The 13,802-nt window shown below is 39.5% G+C and overlaps 1 protein-coding gene across 1 annotated transcript in view; it reads right to left on the bottom strand.

The window, feature by feature from the left end:
* The window catches only part of LOC122811212 (transmembrane protein 178B-like), a 561,592-nt gene that overhangs the window by 167,043 nt on the left and 380,747 nt on the right, over positions 1–13,802 (bottom strand). The gene's annotated exons all lie outside the window — the stretch shown is intronic.

Here is a 13,802-nt window from a genome sequence, read left to right as displayed (position 1 = left end):
GAAAGTTATGGTCAGTTGCTTATCAAGGGCTAGGATCTGCTACATTACGTATGCACTCAGGTCATTGGACCACAATTACCAATATGACTCATAGCCCATGTGGGAGTAAATGGCCTGAAACATACCTCCTGGACTATATGAAAAAAGATATCATGGAGCTCTCAGAATGTGTGTGTCAGGCTGGTATGAGCCTAGCATTGAGGAGCATTTTGCCTTCTCCAAGGATGATGCCACAACATGAGCAAAAGATGATTGACTTTAATAACTGGCTTAGTTTCTGGTGTCATTCTAAGGGGGGTGCAATATTTGTCAGCATAGAAGGAGATGGTCAACAGACCATGCTAGTTTGCCAGGGATGGTCTGCACCTCGCCCCACTAGGCTTTTGAACATTAACTAAAACATTGTCTTCCCCCATAGTGCCTTTTTTAGGCAATGCCAAACTGAAAGTACTTCCGACATAGCAAATCAAAACCAAGAAACTCTAAAGTTATTACTGCTCATGCTAGAAGTCTAAACAAAATAATCCACTCCCTAGAAACTCTTTTTACCCTAGAGAATGCTGATGTTTGTGCGGCCACTGAGACATGGTTTAAAGCCATGGACAGCACACCAACAGTGCAAGGTTATAATGCCTTCCACACATTCAGGCCAGCTACTTCACAGGCAGGGACTAGATGGAGGTGTCTCTATTTACATCAAAATTAAATATACTTCAAAGCTGATCACACAGGACAATATACTTGGGCTGCTCCATGTTCAAATCACCATATGTAAAATCCAGTACGACTTTCTTGCAAGCTATAGGTCCTCCTCTATGACCCAGGAAATCCATACCATGTATTTAAACTTATTAGAAACACTAACCATCCAACCCAATACCATATTAATGGGTGACTAATTACTTCACTATTAACTGGGAATCCTATATGACACTACATGTACATGCACAAAGATTCCTTGATTTTGTAAACACAAACTCCCTGGACCAGATAGTCAATACACCAACAAGGGGTGCAGCCACACTGGATCTGGTCCTCACCAATATGGGAGACTGCTGCATATCCCCTACTGTAATGCCTTCACTGGTAAGGTCAGACCATAAAATGGTCTCCTTTGAAGTAAAAATAAAACCTGGACCCCCAGCTAAACCTGGAATATTCAAAAACTATTCTAAGGCTAACCTCCTGCTATTAAGTGAGAACCTGGCAAAATTTCAAGCCTCCCCCCCATAAACCCTGAGAACACTGCTTCCTATGCAGAACTATTCACAGAAACCCTGTACAAGCATGTTAATAGCTGCATAGAAGCAGCTGTACCCACCAGGAAGAAGTATAGAACTAACTCAAAAAACAAGCCACTCTCAAGGTACACACTCATGATCAATAGGCTGTATAACAGGAGGAAGAACATCATGGCAAAAGTAGGAGGTGCAACACCAAAGCAGGATAAAAGCACTCTCATCAAACCAAACAAACAACTCAGAAGGCAAATAAAGTCTACCAAAGCCAAATTTGAGGTAAGTTTGGCCTCCCAGGCCAAGGAACACCACAAAGCATTTTTTAGCTGTGTTTGCAACCTCAAAGGCAATACACAATTGTGTGCAGAGCTCGTTGTAAATGGAGCCACCTATACTGAGCCAGAAGAAATAGCAAACCTCCTGGCTGATAAATTCAGCTCAAACTTTACCCTCCTCTCCCTCTCAACCTTCCCTCAGGAAATATCATCAAATAGAACTCCTCTCTACTATCACTAGGGAATAGGTCCTTAATGTTTTCTCTAAGACCAAGAACACTGCATCAATGGGCCCAGACAATATCCCAGGATGCCTTCTTATAGTTCATAGGTTAGTACTAAGCTAACTGCCCTTGCGAGCCATTTTAAGCCTAGCCAATTATCCCTTGTGAGACTTGAAACCTGCACCTTGTGTTTGTAAGGCCAACACCTTAACCATTAGGCCACCCTCCCAACCCTAATAGCATTAATGCAGAAAGGCAACAGTCATCCCTCTGCACAAAGGTGGACCATCTACAGACCCATAAGTCTCACTAGTCTTATATGTAAAGCCATGGAAAGAATCATCATGGAGGTAGTCAACAGAAATATAGTAAACCTCCAGACACTGGGGCCAACCCAGTTTGGTTTCGTCAAAGACAGATCATGCCTACTCAACCTGGTGGACTTCTCTGAGAAGGTCACCAAAGCAATGGATGAGGGCAAAATCATTCACACTAGCTACCTTGACCTGGCCAAGGCATTTGACAATACCCCACTCGGGCATTGTTGACAAACTCAAGAAGTTAGGTACAAACCCGTATGCCATCCAGTGGATAGCCACCTGGCTCACAGACAGGACCCAGGAAATTAGAATTGTGCAGTCCACCTCTACAAAGAGGCCAGTCACAAGTGGAATCCCTCTGGCATCAGTCCTTGGACTGCTCCTTTATGGGATTTACTTCTCAGATGTCAAGGACAATGTCAGTGGTCTCTGGCTGACTAAATTTGCAGATGATTACAAATTAGGAGTTGCTTTTGAATCTCACACTGACACAAATGTTCTCCTGGAGGGGCTGACAGAAACAACTGGTGTCAGAGCCATGAACTAAAACTAAATGCCAAGAAATGCATAATAGTATCCTTTGGGAAGTCATCTATCCATGGTAACTGTCATACTGACAACACACTCCTTAGAGCTGACCCAGAAGACAGGGACTTAGTGACACATGTAGACAGTAATCTAGCCTTTGACCATCACATGCCTACAGAGGTGAGGAAATCATTCTATGTTGCGCAACTTATAAACAAAGGTATGGCATCTAAGTCCAAGGAAGTTGTTGTTCCACTGTATTCGTCATTCATCAGACCTATCACTGAGTACAATGCCCCCTTTGATATGTACCTAAGCAGGCATATCCAACAGATGGAACATCCACAGAGGTTTCTCACTAAAAGAATACAGGACGCAAGTAAAATATCCTATGCAGACCACCTCAAGGTCTTATTCCTGTATTCTGTCTCCTACAGGGCTTTTTGGGGACATCTATGCCTGGCATACAGGGCACTATCAGACCCCAATCTGAGGGACCTCCTGCATATCCACAAAACAAACCACACCAGAATTACCCATTCTAAAGACTTAAACCTTGCCTGTGATATAAACAGGACCGGCTGGAGAGATAGGTATGTATCCCAGAGACTACCCAGTCTATGGAACAAGCTCCCCATCCACGTGAAGCAGAGTTCCTCCCTAACCCAATTCAAGTGCAACTTGGACAATTGGATGGGAAACTGGAAATTCATTCTTGGTTTGGCACCTGTTTCTCTAATGGACACATGTAATCTGTAAATAGTTCATCTCCCAGGCCCATGCTTACAGTTATCAAGGGTATAAGAACTTGTCAGAGAGTTGGGATGCATGGCTAGGCTTAAAAAGGCCCTTGTGGCTGTTAGCCTAGTAAACACCTATGAATCTATGAACAGCAGCATATCTATACATACGATACCATATTATAGTAATCCTTACAATTAGTGTGTAGGTTAGAGACTTACCTTGCGAATGCAGCAGGTGACAGACCTATATTTTGGGGCTGACTGAGTGATGCAAGCAGTACACAGCCAATACATGGACAGGTACAGGTTCTGTGGGTTGCTTGGCATCAGCTATTTTATGTGGGTAGGACTAAGGTGTTCCCAAGTGTGTACTCCAATGGTGAAGAATATGGGGGAAGAATCAGACTGTAAGGTGCATACATATTTGATAGTGTCCTACTGTAGGTGCTGCCTGCGTGATTGGCTACCTATGATGCATTGCACCTGCCGAGTATATCATTAACATCATTTAATGGCCCTAGTTTAAGTTAAACAAGGGTCAAAACTAATTAATACATCATTGCCTTTTAGATCATCTCAGCAATGTGGCACGCCACGTGCACCCCATAGGTAAACAAAGCTTAGCAGTTAGTAGACACACCCCACAGATTTCCACGCACTCAGCACAGTGGCATGCCATACAAACATGTGCCCTGTAGGAAAAAAAAGCTTAGATGTCAGTGCACACCCCCCAAACTTTCACGCTCAGCATGGTGGCATGCCATGCAAACAAGTGCAGATAAGCCCCAATCAGCTTAGTAGTTATTGGACACACCCTCTCCTGATGTCAGCTACCTCCTGTGTGGACATCAACATGGTTTTCTGCCCACAAGGAGGGGCTATGCGGACACGATTACCACATTATGTTATTTACTAACTTCACCTCATTTGCATTGGGATCCGTGCTCACAACCTGGAAACTACATGCTTCCAAGCCCTACGACTTTAGCAACAGCACCAATGTAGATACTCCACACAGGGTCCTGTAATACATTTCTGTCTCATAATATTAATTTTATTTTCACATTTTTTCTTTATTTCTATTTTAAGACATGCTTGTGCACTGCGGTGCACAGCGCAAACATGCCCAGATTATTAAAATTTTTTTTAACATTTTCTGTAACTTTTGAGACGCACACAGGATATTTTCGCTCATATCTGTGTGTGCCATTTCTGTCCATCTACATTTTTACAACCCCTTTTGTCTGTCTATATTCCTGTACATAGAATTTTTCCATGTACACTATGGACACTGACACATGGTCTGCAGGTTTTCCTATCTGCTTGCTGGATTACTCTATCTGCCTCATTTGCACGAGATTCACCTGCTTATGAGTTGATTTGCATGCCACGGAACTTCTCATGTTGGCGCATGCATGCACACCACCCAGCAGTGATGCCTACATGGTAAAAAAGGCCGTGCAGGCTTTAATAAATTCCCCCCTTTGTGTTCACCACATGATTCTCTCCAAATACTCTCTTTAAATACAACACACTCAAATCTCTCGCTGAAATGACAAACACTTTTTATACATAACTGCTGCCTGTGCAATCTACTAAGCTGCATGTGGGATTTCTCCTTAGTAACTTCCACCTCTGTAAAATCTTAGAATGTATAAGTGTAAATGTAACTACTCTGTGTTTAACTGGAATTTAGTTTAATACAATGTAAGCAAATGGAGCTTTTCTTCCCTGGCTTTCTCTGAAAGTGGGTATTATCCAGTTGGACTTTCCCAGTAAACAAAGACAAATAAATGAATAAAATATATATTTATATAGCAATATATACTTATATATATATATATATATATATATATATACACACACACAAACACACACATGTATATTATGGCATCCTTTCCTATAAAAAGCAAAGGAATCCTTTTATATGCATTAAAACTATAATAAAAGTAATAAGTATGCTATCGTTCTCAGGAGCTGTTTCAAGGCATCACACAGTGACAGTGCATCATTATACAGTTATGCTTATTTTTTTCTGTGTGATTTTTGCTCCTGTGCCTGTTGTCCACCAAGGCTGGACCATTCATTCCCTTGTCTAAGAATTTCACTTGGAATTTGCTAAGAATTGTTTGGAGGAGTTGCCATTCAGGCAGCCATAACGAGGTGCATATATTCACAAACATACACACATACACGTATGAACAGCAAACAGGTATAGTAGGTGTTCAGTTGTGCATATATGATACCCATACTTATTTTGAAAGCATTCCTATACTGTTTAATGTGCAGAATTTATAATAACTAGATGTCCCAGATTTGGGAGTCATAGGAAGTTCAAGTCTTCTGTGTCTTGCGTCCATTATGCGTTGTCAGTTCCTTACCCTAGACTATACCTCCCTTGTCAAGCAAGAATAGGCCAGACAACCCTGGGGTGAATCTATGGATATTCTTCCATTTATCCAGATCCCATTTGATAACATGTTATGCTGCTTTACCTGCAGGGGAGTCTATTCCTAAAGTGAAGGAGATGCCGAGTAGTGAAAGCGTTCTCTCCATTTTGTTTGTTGATCTGTTGAAGTGGATTTAGATCCCTTGCTCTGGTATTTGTGGGACTGTTTGACTTCTGAATTTCCAAGAGATAATGAAATATTGGGTCCCTGACTGCTCTGAAGGCAATGTGTAAGTCTCCCATGACGACCCTATAAGACACAAAAAATGAAGGACAGTGCTTTTACTAGCTTAAGGATTTTAAGCCATAATTCTCTTTGTTAGGAGCCTCTGGGGTCTTTCCAAGTATTTGATATGTTTGGTGAGGTACATCCCAAAGGTGGTCATTATATTCAATAATTGGTATGATCAGTGCTGAATACATGATGACAAAAAAAATCTTTAGATCTGGATGATATTTCCTTGGTGATCAGCTGTGTCAAGTAAAAGGATTTACTGACAGCTGTTGTTACATGGTGATCAAAGAGAGAGGGAATTACCAACCCAGGTCCCCAGGTGTCTAACAACATTTTTATTTTGATATGGGGTACTGCAAATGCTATGTACTGGGGAATGGTTGCCTGACAAATTTGACAATATTGCATTTTTCAGCATTTAATTTAAGACCATTTTCAATACACTAGGCATTTTAAGTTTCTCCTAGATGCCTTTTGTTTCATAGAGGGATTTGATAATGACTCCCATTTTGCAGTTAACTGCAGACTTGGCTAGCCATTGATCTCTTGATTTTAGTCTCTATGTTAGATATGTATGTTAGATAAGTAAATCCCAAACAAAAGCAGTCCCAGCACTGAGCCCTGCAGGACATAATTGGTCACATTCATGTTCCCTGATGGTGACCCTGTCCCCATACCATGTGGGTTCTGTCTTTTAGCCAGTTTGCTATCATCTTATCACATAGGGGGTCTATTTGTAATGTGTTTAGTTTATTAATCATGCTAGTATGGATAGTGGTGTCAAATGCCTTTGCCAAATCAAGGTAGGCACTGTGTACAGTATGTTCACCGTCACCAAGTTGTGTTACCTTTTTGAAAAAGTTTACAAGGTTCATTAGACAGGATCAATCTTTTGCAAAACCATATTGTGGATTTAGCCAGATAAGATTTTTAATCTCCAAGTTAATCAAGTCTTTAATATGTTTCATGGCCTTACAAATGAGTCTTGCCAGGCTGATGGGCCTACAGTTTCCAGGGTTAGTATTGGGGCCACTGTTATGGAATGGCATCTCCAGTGCTGTGTGCCATACATCTAGAACTAAGCATATAGCCAGGCTCAGGTTACATGACTTATAGGGAGGTTCCACCAAGGCATGTCTAGTGCTATCTAACAAACAGCCTGGTATGTTGTGTGTTCCATGGAGGAAGTGTCCTTAGTCTTGGACAACACTTTTTATATGCCTTCTTTAGTGATGACTGGGGGGCTGAAAGAGAGATATGGGTATTGTAGGAGTTGACTAGTCATCTCAGGAGTGAAATGTGCAGTAAAATTATTTGCTAGCATACTGGCAATGGCCAATGGGTCTAAATTCATTCTGTCATTCAGTATGAGTTCTGTACATTGCTGAGTGTAATTGTAATTGGTTTCAGATGCCAATCTGAATTCATGGGCTGTTAGAGCTAACGGTGTTTTTTTCAATTTCTTAGACAAATTCCTAATATTTTCCTTGACTTGGGGGTTTACTCTAATAGTTTTTCCCTTTTATTGTAGATTTTATTTATGTTAGTGAACGACAGGGGTGTATGCTTTTAAATTCCCATTTTATTTGGATCTAGATGGGACTTCCAATTCTTTACTTTTATTTATGTGGGTATAACACCCTTTTGTGAATCTATCTGCTGAGATAATGACTGGGATGATGTTGTTATAAGAGAAGTTTGAGCCTTTACCCTAAAGTTTGAGGCGATTTGTGTGTGCTTGAAGTCTTTGAATTATGATATATTGGTTTCAGGAGGTTTAGACAGTTTGAGAGAACAGCTGCTTAATGGGTCTTCCACACCTTGGAAATTCTTTCCTCGTGGAAGAGGGCAGTAATCACAGTGATTCTGAAAAAAGGGGAAACACCAGAAACAAATTAGTTCATAATGGCCCATTACAGTGCTAAGCCATATCCATTCTGGCTGGCTGATCTAATGCCGGAGTTAATACACAATGACCAACATGGCTGCATCAAGTACAGACATTTGATAATGTAGTAAAAATGATCATTGTAATACAGGAAGTGGAAAGACTGAAACATCCAGTATTAATTACCAGCATGGATGCCAAAAAGGCATTTCTTAAGTTCCATTGGGGCTTTTTGTCCATGCAACTGAAGCTGTATGGTTTCCCTGGGAGATACATGGGCCTATTAAAGAGCATTTGTGAGGGGTTCACGGCTTTTGTTAAAGTCAATGCTGAGCTGACAGCATCATTTAGACTAACGAGAGGAAAACAGCAGGATTGCTCTCTCTATGCTATACCTAGATCCTCTAGCCATCAGATTAAGATTATCCCCACTATGGGTTTTATGGTGGGGGAGAGAAAGTAAAGATTACATTATATTCTGATGATCTCCTTGTTTACCTGTCAGATTCATATTGACATATGAACTGAAATTCTAGTCAAATTTTAAACTTCTAAGGCTACAAGACAAACATACAAAAGACCCAGGTATTGGAAGTGAATTACACATCCCCAGACACCATAAAAGAAGCTTTATCATAGATCTGGGGCAAGAAATGAATGAAATATCTGGAAGTAACTATAGAGAAGAGTTTAGAGGAGATAGTGATGATGTCAGACAATGAGGTGATGAAGGATATTGTTGCCAAGATTAGGCACTGGAAATTGCTAGTACTTGACTTAGAGTGAAGCATACAAGCAATATAGATGAATATTTTGTTTTTCAAACAAGACCATTCATGAAATATACTTAAAAATATATATGTTACATGTATGTTACGTTATGTTATATATAAAATAACAATGGATGTAGGAGTGCTGTTTGAAACTTTGTTATAGGTGGAATTCAGATTTTAGTTTCAAATAACTGGCCAGGGATACAACCTCATTTAGCCCAGGGTGTATTTTATGAATGGTCTTGTTTGAAAAAACAAAATTATTTGTTAAGATGCTTTTAGTATGGTAATACATTTTATAGATGCAATTTTGCATGCACTTTAATATTGCACTTCATTGCTTAGACAGGAAAATGTATTTGTCACTTTAAATGTTAGTAGTTAGGGCTTCATAGATTAATTGGTTAATTAGATGCATAATTACTTGCAGGTGAGGCTTTATAGTGTGCTTTTTACTTTGATGTGTTATTCTGAAGAAGTCATCATGAAAGGACTGAGGAAAGAGCTTAATCCATTAACTATTTTGTTTATCTCTTGGTGCTTCCTTTCTACTGTGTTTTTTATTTCTTGGTTTTGCACTGAATAGTGGTTTGTGGCCTCTTGGAGAAAAAGCTTAAATAAATGAGACTCAACTACAAAAGGAAATATAAAAATAATCTGTAAAGTGCTGAAGAGGTTACGTTTGCAATATACCAAATCATTAGAAAGGCTAATAACCATTGTAAACAGTTCTGCTGAGCTTCTGTTATTTAAATATATGTATGTTATTTGGAAGTTAATAAAGATGTAAATGTTTAAAAAACATCATGTGCCTACGAATAGACAAATATTAAAGAAAACACAGAAAGTAAAATAAAATACTTCTCTCAAACCACACTCCTCAAATGGTAAAAAAATTTAACAAAGAAACAGAGAATTAACAATTTCAAGAAGAAAAAAAATCGCAAACATATCTATATTTGTCTATTAATCTATATTCTGTATCTGTTTGTATTTATTTCTTCCTGTCTACCTTAAGAGAAATGCAACACAAAAATAGGAAAGCATATACCCCGACTTCACATTGTCAGCAACTCTGTATCCCCGCTATACATACATTTTATATATATATATATATATATATATAGATAGATAAACTCTGTACATATGTATACACACACACACACATAACTTGCTGGTGCTGCACAGTTGCATTACTTTCACCAGAAGATGGAGGACAGCAGCTTTGGGTACTATCTGCGTTTGTTTTCCTTCTTGTCATACACATTAGTCAGGCTGACAGCTGAAAGTGACTTGTCTAGGCATGCCCTGCTATTTGTTATGGGCATCAGATCACACTGACAACTTAAATGCTATTCAGAGAGGTTTCTTTAATGTCAGCATTATTTCTTGGAGATATGCTAGGCATTCTGGGCAATATGAATATGCTCGCTTCTATGAAAAATTAATGATACGTTGTCAAAACTAAGACAACAACCACTTTGATTAGGAAAAGAGTAGATTATTGGTCAAATAAGCAACAAACAAGCTTACTATTATAAAGACAGGACTGGGCAAATGATTCAGATGCTGCTTTTTACCCAGCATCACAAACACAGTCCTGACAGAAAAATTGTTCTCTTTAGTATGTACAACAAATCAGGAGAACAAGCAGCTAAGTACCTGCATTGTAGATTGACATCTGTACCATAGACACTTCTGGATCTACAAATAATTCAGTCATACTCCTTTTGTGGTTGATTAATATTTAGGACAGAAAATTCATGTTTAATGTACTCCATTCTGTATAGCAGTCAGCAAAATTGCAATGCATGAAATAGAAATAGATTCACAGGTTAATGATGTTCTAAAAAGTATTATTGTAGTTAGCTCGTATCCTCCTATTGCAGACTGCTGTTCCTCTCACTGAAATGCATCTCAAGCTTTGCTTTATTGTTTGTCTTTCTGCAGGGATGCAGTGAATATGAAACCTGTACAAGTCAACAGTTGGATTTTCAGATCAGCAATCTGCTACATGTTTGAGTCATCAGGGACATAAAGACTTGCCTTTATTAGCTACGCTTCACCAAAATACTTAGGTCATACATGACATAAAGCCTTACCCGCCCTAGTCATCTCCTGAATACCTGGTTCGGCCACAGATGTAGAATGTTGGCTTTTAGTGGTCATTAAGTAGGTGGATGGACTGCCTAGTAAATGCAACTTCTAGTCAATACACAGCAGTGCACAATGAATATATATTCTTTTTTGTCTTCTCTTAAATGCTATATTTTCTGAGCACATACTGAACACTGTGCTAGGCATTACTTCTCACTTACAGCACATCACCCCTGGACATACCGAATGCTGTGATGGTCAGTACTTCTCACATCTATCATGATCCTGTACACATACTAAATGCTGCGCTGGACTGTACCTCTCACTTCTGTCATACTTCCCATGACACGCTGAATACTGTGATGGTCAATACTTCTCACTTCTATCATATTACACCTGCAGATACTGAATGCTGTGATGTTTGGTACTTCTCAAGTCTATTATACATCCTGGGCACATATTGAACACTGTCCTGGGCAGTACTTCAAGCTTCTGTCATTCCCCCTGTGTACATACTGAATGCTGCACTGGACAGACAGTACTTCCCAATTCTGTCAGACCTCCTGGGCACATAATGAATGTTGTGCTGGGCAGTAATTCTCACTTCTGTAATACCTCCTGTGTACATACTAAACGCTGTACTGGGCAGTACATCTCACTTCTATCAGACTTCCTGTGCACATCCCAAATGTTGCGCTGGGGTGTGCATATCTCTTCTATTAGACATCCTGTGCACATACCGAATGCTGTGGTGGGAAGTATATCTCACTTCTATCAGACAAGCTGTGCAGATACTGAACGCTATACTGGATAGTACATCTCACTTCTATCAGACCTCCTGTACACATACTGAATGCTGTGCTGGGGAGTATGTCTCACTTCTATCAGACTTCCTGTGCACATACTGAATGCTGGTCTGGGCAGTACGTATCACTTCTATCAGACTTCCTGTGCACATACTGAATGCTGCTGTGCAGTACATATCACGTCTATCAGACATCCTGTGCACATACCGAATGCTGTGATGGGGAGTACATATCCCTTCTATCAGACTTTCTGTGCACATACCGAATGTTGTGCTGGACAGTACATATCACTTCTATCAGACTTCCTGTGCACATACCGAATGTTGTGCTGGGCAGTATGTATCACTTCTATCAGACTTCCTGTGCACATACTGAATGCTGTGCAGTACATATCACGTCTATCAGACTTCCTGTGCACATACCAAATGCTGTGCTGGGAGTACATATCACTTCTATCAGACTTCCTGTGCACATACCGAATGTTGTGCTGGGAATTACTTATCTCTTCTATCAGACTTCCTGTGTACTTACCAAATGTTGTACTGGGCAGTACATATCTCTTCAATCAGACTACCTGTGTGCATACCGAATGTCAATGCTGGGCAGTACTAGTCACTCCTGTCATATCCTCTGTTTCTTTCTGAATGCTGTGCTGGGTAATATGTCTTACTTCTGTCAGACCTCCTGTGTACATACTGAATGCTGTATTAGGCAGTACTTGCCACTTACTGTATAGTATATTCACTTTTATCATACCTTCTGTATACATGATGAATGTTCTTTTGCAGAGTACTAAATTTCCTTTTGTTTCTCCTATGTAGATGCTGACAACTGTGCTGGAGAGTACTTCTAGCATCTATATCTGTGGCTGTACAATGGGTAAAGAAATGGTCCATCAGTCCCTGGAGTGCATTGTTAATGACACCTTATCAACCTGATCTGCACTTATTCTGCTGTCACTTGTCATATCATTCCATAGGATCAGTGGGGCACTACTATACTGTATTGAGACCTTAAGATGCCTAGCTATATACACCTATAGGGAGATAAACTAACAGTTCTTGCCAACTTTTTTGAGCATTTAATAGTACTTAACTCCATATCTCTCAACTTTTTAGCCCAAGAAATTTGGACAAAGCCGAACAATGCAGGTACAAAGGTCAAAAAATAGGTACAGATTTTAAACACTGCTCTTATAAACTGAGAAAATCGCTTGTATAATAGGGTATGTATTAAAATGCATTTTCTAAAGGATATGAAGTCTGAAACTCAAATGTATGACATGATTTAGTAATTTCATTCCTCGGATCACCTCAGTGATTTGCCAGAAAAATAAATGATGAGGAACAAACTGAAATTCTGAGGCAAAAATCTGAACATTCTGCAAAAATCTTGACAGCTGAGAAGTATGCTCCCCTCCCAAATTGAGCACAGCCATACAAGATAACCCTGCATTAAATTAGTGTCTATTTATCCTTTCATCAGGTCTAGTCTTAAAAGTAGCCAAGGCAGTCATTTGTTTAGCCAGGTCTGGCAAATTATTTCAAAGTCTGAGAATATATTGAGTTAAGGATCTGTCCCTTCAGAGATTCTTGCTTATTTGTTGATATAGATTTAATTCTCTCGTAGAGGTTTTTGAAGAGTCATTGCTTTTGCAAAGAGATAAGAGAACAAATAGGATTGGCCTTTCTTGGCTTGAAAAGTGAGGTGTAGGTCCGCACTCACCTGGCTACTGTGCATAATTAAAGTTTTGCTAATCTATCAGTATAGTTGAGTACAGTTGAACATCCTTTAATTTTTGTAGTTAAACATCTTTGGTGTCTTTTCTGTTGTGCAAAATGCTTGAATTTGCACACACTAAAGGTGGCATTATATTCAGTGATGGGCCTGATATGGAAGAATATAGCAGTATGATGACTTCCTTGGATTTTGCAGATATTCCCTTGGAAACTAACTGGGTAAAATAGGATTTCCTGACTAAGAAAGAAACATGATTAAATGATAGAGTTGTGCTTGCTGACTATGTCTACTGGCTGGTAAAGGGACGGTGTATGAGATGGGCGTATTTTCCTTCCCAGTATGTTGCTGGATAGTCTACACATAAAACAATAGTTACACAGATCAGTTTTAATTATTAGCCACAAACCTATTTGTGTATAAATACCATAGACATTAATCAGAGCACATAAACCCAAATTACACATTTCTCACCATCCACAAGAAAAC

Source organism: Protopterus annectens, chromosome 9.part0 (genome assembly GCF_019279795.1).
Source record: "Protopterus annectens isolate FY-2018-M chromosome 9.part0, PAN1.0, whole genome shotgun sequence".
NCBI classification, from domain to species: Eukaryota; Metazoa; Chordata; order Ceratodontiformes; family Protopteridae; genus Protopterus; species Protopterus annectens.
This window is presented reverse-complemented; position numbering and strand designations above follow the sequence as displayed.